Genomic DNA, 16,183 nt, shown 5'->3' with positions numbered 1-16,183 from the left:
GTAACTGGAGGGTTCACTCGACTGGTGTGACTGACCCAGTGGTACCCTTTGATGATATAATTAAAGAGGTAGTGGTGAGACACGTGCTGGCCAAAAGAGAACAAGATCATGAGATACAGCTGATAAAGGAGACTGTAACAGAACATGTCGAACGGGAAAGAGTCCTAAGGCAAGCAGCTGAGCACAGAGTGGATGAGCTGGAGAAGGAAGTCTCTGAGCTCAGAGGTCACCTGTCAGCATGTAAAACCATGAACAAGACCCTGTTGGAAGATATGGAGGTGCTCAGAGAGGCCCAAGAGAAGCATCAACAGGAGATTCTCAGGAGAGAGGATCAGCGTCGCTACCTGGCAGAGGAGCGAGATAAAGTTCTGCAAGAACTCAGTGGAGTAGTAAAAGGTCTTCTGCAGAAGAAGTGGATGGGTGAAGACGTACAGCGGCCGTGCCCGACTGATAGCAAGGCAGAACTGCCAAAGCCCATCTTGGAAAAGCGTCCTGAAGACTGTAAATCTCAGGAAGATGGTGAACCAAGAGCTGCACAAGACAGTCACCCGGTCTTGGCAGATACCTTGAGGGAAGTGTCCGTGGGGAACCCAGAGCCATCTGTCCAGGATGAGAGCAAGTCCATGACCTTCAAGTGCGTGATGGAGGTACCCGAAGACGTGCGAGAAGCGTGTGCCAGCGAAGGTGTGCATGAGACCTTTAAAAAGGCAGTAAAGGCCTATAGTGTGAGCTGGGCACCAGAAACAGACCAGTTGGTGATACTGGCAGAAACGGAAGACACAGAGAGAAGGGTGGCTGTCCTGAAGGAGATGCACCTACAATGTCTCCGCACGAAACAGATGCTCGTGGAGCGTAATAGGAAAGCCGCTCGACGTCTGGAGCTTGCAAGGGAAGCACAAAGTCGGCTGGGCTTTGTGGAAGACATAATTCCGGTACCCAGAAATCTGGTGGGGAAAGTCGTTGGCAGACTTGGAAAGGTGATGCAGGAGATGGTGAATCGATCCTGTGTGAAGAGAGTGAGGATCCCACCTGCTGGTGAAATCCAAGTCGTTATTGAAGATGACATGGTTCCTGTCATTGTGGTTGGTTCAGTGGAAAGCATTGGGAAGCTTCGCATGCTCCTGGAATATCGGGTAGCGTACCTGAAGGAGATTGAGCAGCTAAGACAGGATCGACTGCAGATGAATGAGCAGATAGAGAACGTCAGGTGGCGTCCACCTCCAACCCAAGGTGTAAGGACCCGAAGGGATCCTCCAAGGAATGAAAGGACAGGTAGTCGAAGGCAAGAACGTCGAGAGTCCGCAAGTGGCCGTTCTAATCGTAGTAACATAGGCACGAGACCCGGTGGTGGACATAGTGACAGAGGGTCAGACTCAGACCAGCCAGTTGGCCCAGCTGGACGTGGGACTCATGACAGTGTGAACTGGGAGAGCCGGCCGGTGAGAGAAAGGTCGGGTGACGGACCGCACTGCAAACAGGTGGAGACTAAAGAGTGTCTGATCACACTGACGGACGTTGACGGGAAGGCCAAAGCCCAAGGCCGAGATACTGACCGCTGGGGGCGGGGGAGGCCTAACGTGAATATGAGGCAGTTTGACTACCGAAACAGACGGAGATGGTCTCGACTTGTAGGGCAAGGTGACATGGGTGCCAGGTCTCAAGATACCTGGGTGATGTCATGTGTTCAACCCCACAAGTTTGAACAGAGGGGGGAGGTATGTGGTGTAGTTACCATTATGTCAGCTAGGGGGCGCTGTGTGGGTGTCCCAGGACGGGTGTACAGGCACATTCAGTGTGGTAACAGGAGCAGGGTCCTAAATGACCATTATGGGTCTCAAGGTGGGTGGCCTTGGGATGCAGGCTCCAGGGTGTATTGATCAGCAGAGGTACTGCTGATCTTTCTGTTACACTGTGTCAGGGAAGCCTGTGTGTGTCTATACAACCTTTAGTGATGTCATAGCCATGTGATCCCCTTTGGGTGTGGTTACAGGGCTATGTAATTGAGGTGTTTGGCACATGTGAGAGACTGGGAGGGAGTCTGTCTGAGTGTGGACAGACTTCCATGTGTCCAGGTGGGACACTACAGAGAGTGTATATGGGGAGGACTACAGCTCCCAGCATGTGCTGAGACTCTCAGTCCGAGTCTGAAGCCACGGACATTTCTGTTCCTTTGCCTGAAGTGAAGGTTACATTTCAGTGTTATGCTGTCTATGGTTTATGGAGTAATAAACCTGGTGAAATTTTAAAGGAACGTGCCTCATGTTTGTCTCCCGCTGCACCTAAGCGAGTCACATCCCTACAAGCACCATGGAATAAATGGCGCTAAAAAAATGTATAATAATAATAATATGATCTCCCATCCTGCCCCCATATTGTGCCTTTACTAAAAAAAGGAAAAAAAAAACTTTCGGGCCCACTTCTGCTCACCGGGCCCCATATGTTAATAAGGGCACTAATGCCCTAATGGTGGCCCTGCATACAATGAGATTGTTTAGTGTTATGATAAGAATATTTCTGTGGATTATTATTCAACTGGTACCAGTGCTAATAGATCAGTCTTCAAACACTATATGATAAACCAGGAAGACCAGTACAAATAGAGACTTGTTTCAAGATTTTACAGGGAAGTGCAGTTAACAAAAGCAACATAAAGACATTATTATAGCTTTCAGACTAGAGCAGTAATAAAACTGTTTAGAATGCACTTCAAAGCAATGAGGGTTCAGTAACACGCATAAAAACTGGAGCCAACTTCAGACTGCAATTATGGTGAAAAAAAAACAAGCAACCAACTGGAAAGCAGACAGAAAACAAACTAAATTATAGTCAGGAGACACACATTTAACTTGTCACAAGAGACTGCAAAATATCTGTAATGGTAACGGAAGAAAAGTTTTTCAGTAGTCTCCTAGGAACATAAACTGTTATAACAGAAAAAGGAGTTCTTAATCTTAAAAGGAAGCTTTCATCATAGAGTTATGATCTACTGTTTAAATTAGGTTTGTGTGTTGCATGTATTTTTTTTTAATTTGGCATCCACCATGCACAATAAATGATTTCACAGATGATTTATATCCTCTTCCCTTTACAATAATTTTTGCACATGCTCATTAGATGCTTCAAAAGATAGCGTCGGAGTCTGTTCATTGTGGCTAATGTACATGTTGATTTCCCGAAACAACAGAAAGTTGATGCCTAAAAAAGTCCCAGTAGCAAGTGTGGAAATTGTAAGAATCCTATTTATTATTTTTATACAGATTGTGATATGGAGAAAATAAATTTCCAACAATTTTTCTAAAATGAAATGTAACACAAAATCCTGAATCAAACAATAATTTGATTTCTGATGATAGCTTCCCTTTAACCACTTAGTTTGTAGCATTTTGCATATTTCATTCCACTTTTTATCTCCACAGTTTAAAAAACATATTTTTTTTTATTTTTCTGTGTACAAAGCTAGCTAACAGCTTCATTTTGGGGTACATATGATATAATTATATTGAATAACTTTTGATTTCTTTTTGTTATGTTTTACTACTTCTACATAAAAAGAACAATTTTCTAGAATTTGCTTTTACATCACTGCGTTTCAAGAACCTTATAATTTTTATCTTTTTGTTTCCTGAGCTGTATGAGGGCTTGTTTTTTTTTGCGGGATGACTTTTAGATTTTATTGACACCATTTACAGGCACATAGGAGTTTTTGATTATTTTTTCCTTCTTTGTCAGATGGGATGAACAAAAAATTACGTGTTTTTTTTTTAGTTTTTGATATGTTTTTACTGAATTTATCATGCAGGGTAACCAAAGTAGGCTCCAGGTTTTTGTGGGCCCTGGGCAAAAGAGTCTCACTGGGCTCCTTTAACACATACCATGCACCGAAATATAGGTAATGCCAAAGATTTCACTTACCACGTTTTTCGGACTATAAGATGCACTTTTTGCCTCAATAAAGATTGGAGGAAAGTGGGGGGTGCGTTTTATCTTGATGTATATATACTGTATACGGTATGTCCCGTATGGATGGGAGAAGAGCTGCAGTGGCGGAGGAGCGGGTCACAGTAGGCAGAGGCTGCTGCTGCAGCTAACACTGTACCCACTGTTAAAGAAAATGAATATTCACTGCTCCTCACGCCCATAGTCCCTCCCACCTCTATGCCATGAAGCCGGCGTCGAGAGATGGGTGGGACTATGGACCTGGGGGCAGTGAATATTCATTTTCTTTAATAGTGGGTCCTGTGTTAGCCGCAGTCACCGGCTTCCTGCAGTTGCTGGGCGATCACATGTGCCCGCTATTATAGATAATGAATATTTACGACTCTCCACTCCCATTTGAGTGCAGAGCAATGAATATTCATTCTCTTTAATAGCAGGCACACGTGATCACCCAGCCTCTGGAGGAAACCGGCGGCTACGGCTAACAGTGTGCCTGTTATTAAACAGAATGAATATTCACCGCTCCCAACTCACAAAGTCCCAGGCATGGAGAGCAGTGAATATTCCAGCAGCTGATCTATGCGTGTGAGGGTGCATGGCAGTGATGTCATGCACTGCTTACATGTTGCAGACACGCTGTTGCCAAGGAGTGGAGGGAAGGTAAATAGGGTGGTTTATTATTTTTATCTGTGTAAGGTGATGAAGGCCATGTGTACAAGGTTGGAGGGCCATTCATACCAGGATGGTGAATGGGGCCATGTATACCAGGAAGGCGGATGTGGGCCATGTATACTAGTAAGGTAGATGGAGGCAATGTATGCCAGAATGGTGTATGGGAGTCCATGTATACCAGGATCACACAAACATTTCGGTTGTTTTTACATGCGCTGAGTTCAGACCGATAAATGAGCGTGATCGACAATATTGAAGTCGTTCAACTCTTGTATCCGGCCTCTTTAAGCTGGCTGACAAAGAATGATGAGGACAGAAGGATCACTAGTAGATCTATCTGTCCCCATACAGTATCAGGCTATCAGCAGCACAACTGCAGTTTTCAACGTGCAATGTACTGCTGAGAACCATGATTTCTGTTCCACCATAAATAAACAATCCGATCACTAGATGAATAGGCAGCATTTTGAATGCTTAGTACAATGCACCCCATAGTCCTCCACATAGTATAATGCACCCCATAGTCCTCCATATAGCACAATACACATTCCATAGTGCTCCATACAGTACAATACACACCATAGTCCTCCATATAGTACAATGCAGCCACACACAGAAGTACAATGCAGCCCCATACATCAGAATAATGAAGACCTGTAGGAGTATAATGCAGACCCATTGAAGTATATTGCAGATCCATAGGAGTATAATGCAGCCCCATAGGAGTATAATGCAGCCCCATAGAAGTATAATGCAGCACCATAGAATGCAATGCAGGACCACAGAATGTAATGCTGCCCCATAGAATATAATGCAGTCCCATAGAATGTAATGCAGCACCATAGAATCTAATTCAGCCCCATAGAGTATAATGCAGCCCCAAAGAATGTAATGTAGCCCCATAGAAGTATAATGCACCCCCATAGTATGTAATGCAGACCCATAGAATGTAATGCCACCCCACAGAGTATAATGCAGCCCCACAGAATGTAATGCGGCCCCATAGAATATAATGCAGCACCACAGAATGTAATGCAGCCCCATAGAATATAATGCAGACCCCATAGGATATAATGCAGCCCCATAGAATGTAATGCAGCACCATAGAATTTAATGCAGCACCATAGAATGTAATGTGGCCCCATAGAATGCAATGCAGCCCCATAGAATGTAATGCAGCCCCATAGAAGTATAATGCAGCACCACAGAATCTAATTCAGCCCCATAGAGTATAATGCAGCCCCAAAGAATGTAATGTAGCCCCATAGAAGTATAATATACCCCCATAGTATGTAATGCAGACCCATAGAATGTAATGCCACCCCACAGAGTATAATGCAGCCCCAGAGAATGTAATGCGGCCCCATAGAATGTAATGCAGCACCACATAATGTAATGCAGCCCCATAGAATGTAATGCAGCACCATACAGTACAATATAGCCCCATAGAATGTAATGCAGCTTCATAGAATGTATTGCAGCCCCATAGAATGTAATGCAGCACCATAGAATAAAATGCAGCCCCATAAGGGTATAATGCAGCCCCATTGGGGTGTAATGCAGCCCCATAGAATATAATGCAGCCCCATAGAATGTAATGCAGCCTCATAGAAGTATAATGCAGCCCCATAAAATACAATGCAACCCATAGAATTTAATGCAGCCCCATAGAATATAATACAGGACCATAGAATATAATGATGCCCCATACAATATAATGCAGCCCCATAGAATGTAATACAATGGCATAGAATGTAATGCAACACAACTGTATGTAATGCAGCCCCATAGAAGTATAATGCAGCTCCATAGAATGTAATGCAGCCCCATAGAATGTAATGCAACGCCACTGCCATAACACTTGCCCTATATTACTGCTGACAAACACTGCAGATGGCATACGCACAGCTCCTGACCCTTTTTCAATAACACAGATTGGAGGACAGATGTGGAGACACGAGCGTCAGTAGGTGCTCTTGCTGCTGGCCCGAGACCGCATGAACCAGGGCTCAACCCACTGAACGCCTGCTCTCCTTTCTGTTAGGCTTAATACTACTCAGACAACACAGTGTGACAATACTTTATTGAACCACCAACAGACAATAACATATAGAACAGTCCCAGCAAAATACCCAAGACGGTGCAAAATTATAGAGTCTTACCCTTCTGCTGACTTACCAGGATTAGAGCAGCTGCAACTTTGGGTCTTACAGGGCTGACTTCCCCCAAGAGTGCCACCCTGCATTTGTTGGACATCCATGGAGAGGAGGTAATGACAAGCATAGGAAGCTGACAGTCCACTGAGGCACATGGCCAGATGACCAGAGGGTCACAACGTGGCTTCTTGAAACATCTCCATGGAGCCAAGTGACTGGAGGGTCTCTTAAGCTGTCATCCTGTAGAATGTGAAATCTGAGTTACTCTTGATGGTGCCATGGTGCCTTGGCTGTTGTTCTGTGGGATGAGATTAACTGTCATCGTTTGAGTATTTAATCAATCTGTCTATCAATCAATCCTCCACTGTTTTGAAGGTCCACAAGCTACATGAACTTATACACTGGGTAATCAACATATTAGCAAACATCGAATGTTCAATGACCCTGCGTCCCTGTCCTCCAAAGATACTAACACAATAAACAGTAGGAGCTGATATAGGAGGTAAACAGCAGCCTTTCAACAATTCACAAACATCAATTTGAAGAGACATGTTCAAACTCTTATAAGAATAGTCTATGTTTCTTGACCCACCGAAGAAAAATGCATAAATTCAATAGTCAATGTACAGACAATAGCCTATGTCTCGTGGCCTACTGAAAATATGTCTGGAATAATCAAGATTAAATGCTGTGTCATCACAACAGGGTTAAAATTATTAGCCCTGTAAGGATTCACACTAGATGGACACTAGGTAGACACTAGATTGCGTTCACAAAGGCAATGCAGTTTAGTCGTAAAGTGCAGTTTTATCGATTTCTGAAAACTCCAAGGGATTGAAAACCAAAACAGCCTCTTCTGGGGACAAAACTATAAAAGCAAATAAACAGTTCATTCAGCAGGCACATATATCTCAATGCGGGCTCACCCGAACAGATTAAAGACCTTTCTCTCAGAGCAAAATTTATACACAGTGTAAGAGAATGGTCAGTCATAATATACTGAGCGGCCATGTTGTCTCTAGCAGCCATTTTGTTGAAAGTTAGAGAAGATTCAACTTTTACAAAAGAGCTGATAAAATGTATTAAATGGAGGATGGAAAATGAGATCATGTCTCCTAGCAACCTCAGCCGATGTGCGTAGAGGAAGATTGGATCAATCAATAGGGTCACAGGTTACCAAATATATGGTCAGTATGCTTATACGTGATAGTGTGGTAGCGAAGAGTAGAGTAGTTAAAATGTCAGGATGTAAGAATTTAGGGACCTAGACTGGAGACAATGATAAGATTTTAGGACAGTAGCCATAGATACCAATGACTTATGGGTTTTAGTGTTGCTTGAAGAAATGTTAATTAATATCTTCGTATTATGTCATTATATTCTCTTTTCTAAACCACGTTTCTGTAGATTACCATGAAAACGCCTTAGAATTATAATGTTAACGCCCTCTGCGGCAAAATGCAGCTTTCTTTGTTCTGATAATGTATAAGAAGCCCCTATTACTGTCGATCGGGGCCATTCCATCGCCATCATGCCACTGTGCCTCACCATGGCCAGGGCACAGAGCCTTATCACCGCCAGACCTCCTAGCAAATCTCTGCCCGTCTGAATTCCTGTTTTTGCCCGCATATTCCAACTCCTCTGTTATTCTGTATCTGTTTTGCTGTGTATCTCCGAATAAACCTTCAACCTCAGCTTGATAAGAGATCGTCTGTGGAACTTCTTCCCGACTCTTCCAGCTCTCAGTAGGACTTTTTCTTACAAGTGGCGATTGCCAGCCAGGAGGAGCAGCTCCGGAGAGCTGCCTCCAGAAGATCCACCGGAAGAGGCTGCAGATGAGGGCTTGGAGGTGGGAAGCGGAAGAGAAAAAATAAAAGAAACGCGTGTGGCCACACGTGAAACCGATCAAAGTAAGCCAGCCTGAAGGAGAACCTCTCGTGATCGCTCCGAGACCGCCTGCCCGATTTTTTTTATAAGAAAACCACGGACAAAGAAAAAGACTATAAAAAGATGAGTAACTAACTAAGAAGAAGCTATCTACAAGGACGTGAGAATTTTTTGTGCCCGGTAGCAAGAAGCTTTAAAAGGGCGTGGGGAGACGCCTGGCAAGCTAACGAGTGAGGCTGGAATCACGGCTGCACCTCTTTTGATATCTGGTCGACCCCCAAACAGCCGGCAGGAGGTCTTCCATTCGAGAGAGGTGTGAGTATCTAACGTTGCTTAAATTGCATTTGTTGATACTAGAACAGAGTAAAATTCGTCCTTGTAGACCACTGTAAATATGGAGTGGTTACGGAAGCAGGCAGAGAACTATGCTGGCACACCCCAGCTGGAGGGGGTTAATGTGGAAACCACGTGGTTAAATTGTATGCGATGGTTTACCACAGAGAACAGGGAACTAGATAGAAAAAATTCGCTAGGTTAAGCTAATAGCCAAGTAGTGGCTTTGTGTAAGACAGTCATAACTTTTGATCAGGCTCTTGATAGGTAGCTTACACAGCAATATGTTAACATGATCACCCGGGGAGGGGCAGCGTATAGGGAGAGATTAGAAAGCTGGGTGAGATGCTGGAGCTAGCACGGAAGCACAGAGAGGAGGGGTGCGAGCAGCAGCAGCAGCTGAGAGCAGTTATGTCACAGATGGACACTGTAGCTTCGGGACACAGTGTGATGTAAATACAGTTGTAGACTGGAGAAGAGAGTTAGGAGAATGAGTGAAGTAGTACATAACAAGATATAGTGTCCCAACAGCTCCAGCTTATGCAGACACAGTTGAGGAAAGATATATTGTCCCGACAGCTCCAGCACATGCAGACCCTAGGTTAGGTGTGATGCTGCTTCTACCCCGAGAGAAAAATCCCAGGCCAAATGTTCCTGGTCCATCTTAAATTTATTAAAAAAATGTTGCCTAATTGGGAGGAAAGTAAGTGAGTGTTTTGTTAGGACGATGCAATCCGAGGTGAGGGGTGATGAGTCTAATGTTTTTGCATGCCATTCACCTCGGGGTGTATCTGCTGATTCCGGGAGGCCAGGAGTTCCGGGGGGTATGCGCAGCTGCCGAGAATGGGCAGGTCCCATTCGGCAGAGCCCCCACGGGATCCCATGAGAGGTCCTCCCTTGTGTTATTTTTGTGGACATCTGGGACATGTTAGACGTTTTTGTCCCAACTTTGTGCCAGGGCCTATATCCCAAGAACCCCGGGAGCCCTTTAACCCCCAACGGCCCCGGGAGTTTTCTAGACCACCTTTCGGAGTTAGACCTCCGTATCCAGCAGTGAATGACCCTAGGCAGTATCAGCAGTACAGCGGTCTTCAAATGGTTAACCCAGTCTCACAGGAGCCTTCTGCTCCTGCTCCCTCCCCAATAGCTTTCACTCATCCGCACCCGGAGATCCATGCTATTAAGGGAGGGGTCACTCCTCCTCGTCCCTGTGCTCCCCTGATCAAGGAGCTACAGGAGCATGAGGACCGGACCCAGACTAAGGATCTCTTAGGGGCGGAGGTGGCAGCTGTTGGACGGAAGCCGAGTCCAGATGGGGATGATGGATTTTTCGGGCTTCCCACGGCAGGTAACACTGATTGATGGAGTGCTCCCCCTGTTCCCCTTACCCTCCTTGCCCCCCTTTCCCTGGGCAAGGACGGTAGACCTTATGTCAGAGGGAGAATAGAGGGGCTGCCTTGGGAAGACATCCTCATCGATACAGGAGCCTCAGTTTTAGTAACAAGACACAAATTGCAGTCACCCCCTGGACTGCCTGAGACTACACTTTTGTAGAATTTGAGGACTCCTGTATTCAAGCAGAAAAACGTCATCCAGTAAACCTGAGATTTCAGGACACAGGGGGATCGAAGCAAAGGGGTCTTCGATGCGCTTTTTGGGTAAACCCACAGTTACGGTACACTATTTTGGGAACTGATGTTTTGGGAGCAATGGGAATTGTTGTTGATTTATGTAACAAAGTCTTGTGGTGGAAGAAAGAAGCCACTATCTGTTCTGTAATTGTCCCTGTAGAGGAGGAGGAGAGTCATAAATTACCCATTGCTAGCTTCGGATTAGGTGCTAATGAAAATGTTGAAAACACTGACAATGATGCTTTAAAGAATGAATTGAAGCAAAAGTTCCCTGAATTGTGGATCTCAAAGAAAACTGATTGTGGGTTAATGCAAACTCAGGTTAAAATTGATGGTGAAAAACTGCCACCTTTCCAGCGTCAGTACCGTATTCCGGAGGACGCAATCCCTTACATAAGGGTTGCAGTCAGTGAATTGGAGAAACAAGGTGTTGTTGTGAAAGGTAATTCTCCATGTAACAGTCCTATTCTACCTGTAAAAAAGGAAGATGGCAGTTTTCGAATGGTAGTAGACCTGAGACTTGTAAATAAGTACACTCCCTTAGCTGCTCACCTTGTTGCATCTGTCCCTGAAGTTATGTCGCAGCTGAGGAGTGATTGTAAAGTATTTTCTTGTTTGGATATTGCAAATGGCTTTTTCTCAGTACCCCTAACACCTGAATCTGCCCTCCGCTTCGCACGCGGTTGCCCATGGGATTTCACAGTTCTCCTGTGTATTTCCATCAGGCATTGGCTCAGATGTTAGAATCCCTTGGTTACGGAGACAAAATCTTACAGTATGGGGATGATTTATTGATTCAAACTGTTGATGAATGTGAACACAGAGAAACCCTTGAAAATGTTTGTCAGGCTTTACAAGAGGCAGGACTCAAAATGAGTCTAGATAAAGTACAATTGATGAAATCAGAGGTTAAATTTCTGGGTGTGTCTGTCTCAGCAGAAGGAAAGAAGCCCATGCATGATAGGGTTAAAGCTATTCAAGCTGTTCCCCTACCAACTAATATTACTGAACTCAGAAAATTTTTGGGTCTTATTCATTTTTCCAGAGAATTCATTGAAGATTTTGCTTATTTGGCTAAACCACTGTATGATTTATTGAAAAATGTTGATAATGACTTTGACCCTGTTAATGTAGAGGGAACCGCCTTACAGGCTTTTGAGGGATTGAAGCGCGCCCTTACGGCAGCTACTGCATTGGTTAACCCTGACCCTTCCCAGCCGTTCTACATTCAGACTCACACCGGTGATATCTCTATTTCTTCTGTGCTCCTACAAAAATGGCCCAAAGAAAGCTCAGAAGTGTCTAGTCAGTTGTATGCCCTAGGTTATTACTCTAGGTTGCTGACCCCCGTGGAAAAAGGATTCACTCAGTGCATGAAGCACCTACTGGGCGTGCACTGGACTATGAATCAAGTGAAGCATATAGTGGGATTTGCTCCTTTAATTCTACAGACCCCACATGTCACCTTAAAAACTTTGCTGAAAGGAAAAGCTTCAGGTATCAATTCACAGAGAATGGCCCAATGGATCATTGATTTTGAGACTAGAGACTTACAAGTTGAAGTAGGTGAGAAATATCACTTAGCCCAGATGATGCAGTATGCAGGAAAAAGTCACGATTGTCAAATTGAACAGGCTAATGTTACTCCCTCTCCCTTCCAAGCAGACTTTCAAGAGGGAATCCCCTGTGCCTATAATGACGGAGCTTGCTATTGGCATGAGGGGCATTACGTCACAGGCTTCGCTGTGTGGTGTCCAGCTAAGCCATTGCTGCTGCAGTATAAACTCCCTGGTCATTTCTCCGCTCAAAGAGCTGAGTTGGAAGCAGCTCTACAGGTCATTCTCGTGTGTCCAGAGCCAATGAATATCTTCAGTGATAGCGCATATGTCGTGTCGTCACTCACTCTATATCTTAATGTATGGGCCCTTAGGGGGATGGTTGATTCTCAGAACAAGCCCTTGCAGCATGCAGACATTCTAAAACAAATTGAGCAACGGGGTAAAGAATTCCCAAAATTATGGTCCTTCTGCAAAATTAAAGGACACCAAAGGCTAATTCCTGACCCTCACATCCTTGGCAATGCATATGTAGATCACGCAGCCAGGGAAGCTGCACTCACAGGCGAGGACAAATATCCCCAAGAAGTCATCGCTGCAGTTACTAAAAAAACCCCGAGAGCCCCCCCCCTTGTTTATTCTTCTCTTCAATATCTCGTAAAAGCACAGGAGAAGGATGGAGACTCATCTCTGTTCAATTCCCTTGAGTCCCTGCCCATTGAGGGGGAGTGCTTGTACTACAAACAGGTTAATGATAGACTTGTGCCTTATATTCCAACTACAATGATTAAGTCTTTGCTCAAATTTCAAGCTACAAAGTTGTTAAAATGGTTCATATCAATCAGTGTAGACTTCTTAATTATTTTACTGAGATTTCTGGTAAGGACTGATACTCCGCTTTTTTTTTCTATTTCCTCCAGGTCAGCTGAAGATTTTCATATTCGACTCCTGGGACCGTGAACCTATTGGATGATCAGGAGAAGATGTTTCACACTATACAGTGGGACTCTGATAGTGTGAGAGGGGGAGAAGATCAGGAAAATCCAGAAGACAAAGAATGAGAAGAAATAGACCAAAAGACTTGACTATTGTGCAACTTATTTTTTTTCGGGACTATTTGAATTATTTTTTTTATTATGTGTTTGTTCTATTTTTAGGGACTTTTGCCTTACACACACACGTGCATAAAGTGCTGAATTACCTCCTTATTCTTATTTTCAATAATTCACCCATGAATATTACAGTACTGTATGTTGTACTCTGGATAAAGTACAAGAGGGGGACTTGTAAGAGAATGGTCAGTCATAATATACTGAGCGGCCATGTTGTCTCTAGCAGCCATTTTGTTGAAAGTTAGAGAAGATTCAACTTTTACAAAAGAGCTGATAAAATGTATTAAATGGAGGATGGAAAATGAGATCATGTCTCCTAGCAACCTCAGCCGATGTGCGTAGAGGAAGATTGGATCAATCAATAGGGTCACAGGTTACCAAATATATGGTCAGTATGCTTATACGTGATAGTGTGGTAGCGAAGAGTAGAGTAGTTAAAATGTCAGGATGTAAGAATTTAGGGACCTAGACTGGAGACAATGATAAGATTTTAGGACAGTAGCCATAGATACCAATGACTTATGGGTTTTAGTGTTGCTTAAAGAAATGTTAATTAATATCTTCGTATTATGTCATTATATTCTCTTTTCTAAACCACGTTTCTGTAGATTACCATGAAAACGCCTTAGAATTATAATGTTAACGCCCTCTGCGGCAAAATGCAGCTTTCTTTGTTCTGATAATGTATAAGAAGCCCCTATTACTGTCGATCGGGGCCATTCCATCGCCATCATGCCACTGTGCCTCACCATGGCCAGGGCACAGAGCCTTACCATCGCCAGACCTCCTAGCAAATCTCTGCCTGTCTGAATTCCTGTTTTTGCCCGCATATTCCAACTCCTCTGTTATTCTGTATCTGTCTTGCTGTGTATCTCCGAATAAACCTTCAACCTCAGCTTGATAAGAGATCGTCTGTGGAACTTCTTCCCGACTCTTCCAGCTCTCAGTAGGACTTTTTCTTACACACAGAAGAGGTACAGTCCTACCATTGTGGGTATCCCCTTCAGCCTGAGCTCCAGCAGATTCTACGCCAAACAGAAATGTTCAACTCCATACACAGTTCACACAGAACAGGCTGCAACTTCCACACGATACTCTGCAGCTCCAGCACACAAACTGCTCAGCTTTCCTAGCTGATCCTTGAGAGTCTCCTTTCAGAGAGAAATGCTCACTTGTCTCTCTCCAAGATACAGATCACAATTTGGCTGGTCACTGACCAGATTAAATACACTCGACTCTGCTCAACATCCAACAGCCTGACACAAGGCAAACTTATTTCCCTATTCTTAGTTGAAGCTAGTCAGGTGCATCTAACTGCTAGGATTTAACCCAGTCCTACATAGCTTTGCTAAAGGCAGACGAGATAGGAATGTGCAGTTGCAGTATATTTTACATGTGATATACAGTTAGGAGAATCGACACCTTTGAAATATGGTGCTGCAGAAGGATGTTATGATTACCATTGATGGCAAAAAGAACAAACAAATCAATTTTTGAACAAATCAAGCCAGATATGTCACTCAAAGTAAGGATCATTAAGCTACGAATTGCCTACTTTGGACACATCATTCAAAGAGAGCAATCACTGGAGGACACCATGGTCAGAAGAATAGAAGAAACAAGGTAAAGAGGAAGACCAGCAACTTGATCACTTGATGCTATCAAGATAACTGCAGAGAAGACCCTGGTGGACCTATCTAGGCTTGCACAAGATTAATCTTCCTAAAAAGCATTCATCCATCAAGTCTCCATGGCTCAAGAACAAGAATAATAAAGTTAGGTCCAAAATATTTGGACAGTGACACAATTTTGGGAATTTTAGCTGTTTACTTAAAACATATTCAAGATACAGTTATATAACCAATATGTGCTTAAATCCAGACTCTCAACTTTATTTTGAGAGTATTCCCATCCTCATTGGAGTAAGAGTTTTGAAATTACAGCTCTTTATTTTGTAGCTGCCTCTTTTTAAAGAGACCAAAAGTAACTGGACAATTATCTCTAATTCTCTTTAACCCCTTTCCGACGTCAGGTGTAATAGTACGCCGACGTCGGACTCCCTCCCTTTGATGTGGGCTCCAATGGTGAGCCCACATCTTTCCCGGGAAATGTCAGCTGTTTTGAACATGTGCCCGGAATAGCTGCGGGTGGAATGGCGATCCACCCACGGTTATTAACCAGTTAAATGCTGCTGTCAAACGCTGACAGCGGCATTTAACTCGCGCTTCCGGCCATTGAGCCAGATATCTGGGAGACTATTGAAGGATGCCAAAGGTAAACAAAAATGTTTTTAAAAATATTTAAAAAATAAAAAAATAAAAGTTCAAATCACCCCCTTTCGCCCCATTAAAAAAAAGCTATTAAAAAATCAAACATACACACCACCCAAAAGAAATTCACGAAACGCTGGTTTTTGTAAATTCTGCGTCCCAAAAAACGAAATAAAAAGCGATCAAAAAATGTCACATGCCCGAACATGATACCAATAAAAGCGTCAACTCGTCCCGCAAAAAATAAGACCACACATGACTCGGTGGGTCAAAATATGGAAAAATTATAGCTCTCAATATGTGGTGATGCAAAAACTATTTTTACAATAAAAAGCGTCTTTTAGCGTGCGACAGCTGTCAAACATAAAAACCGCCATAAATAGTAAATCAAACCCCCCGTTATCACCCCCTTAGTTAGGGAAAAATAATAAAATTAAAAAAATGTATTTATTTCCATTTTCCCATTAGGGTTAGGGCTAGGGTTAGGGCTAGGGTTAGGGCTAGGGTTAGGGTTAGAATTGGGGGTTTCCACTATTTGGGCACATCAGGTGCTCTCCAAACGCAACATGGCATCTGATCTCAATTCCAGCCAATTCTGCGTTGAAAAAGTCAAATGGTGCTCCTTCCCTT

This window comes from Dendrobates tinctorius, unplaced genomic scaffold (assembly GCF_039654945.1).
Source record: "Dendrobates tinctorius isolate UK_male_01 unplaced genomic scaffold, ASM3965494v1 ptg000060l, whole genome shotgun sequence".
NCBI classification, from domain to species: Eukaryota; Metazoa; Chordata; class Amphibia; order Anura; family Dendrobatidae; genus Dendrobates; species Dendrobates tinctorius.
This window is presented reverse-complemented; position numbering follows the sequence as displayed.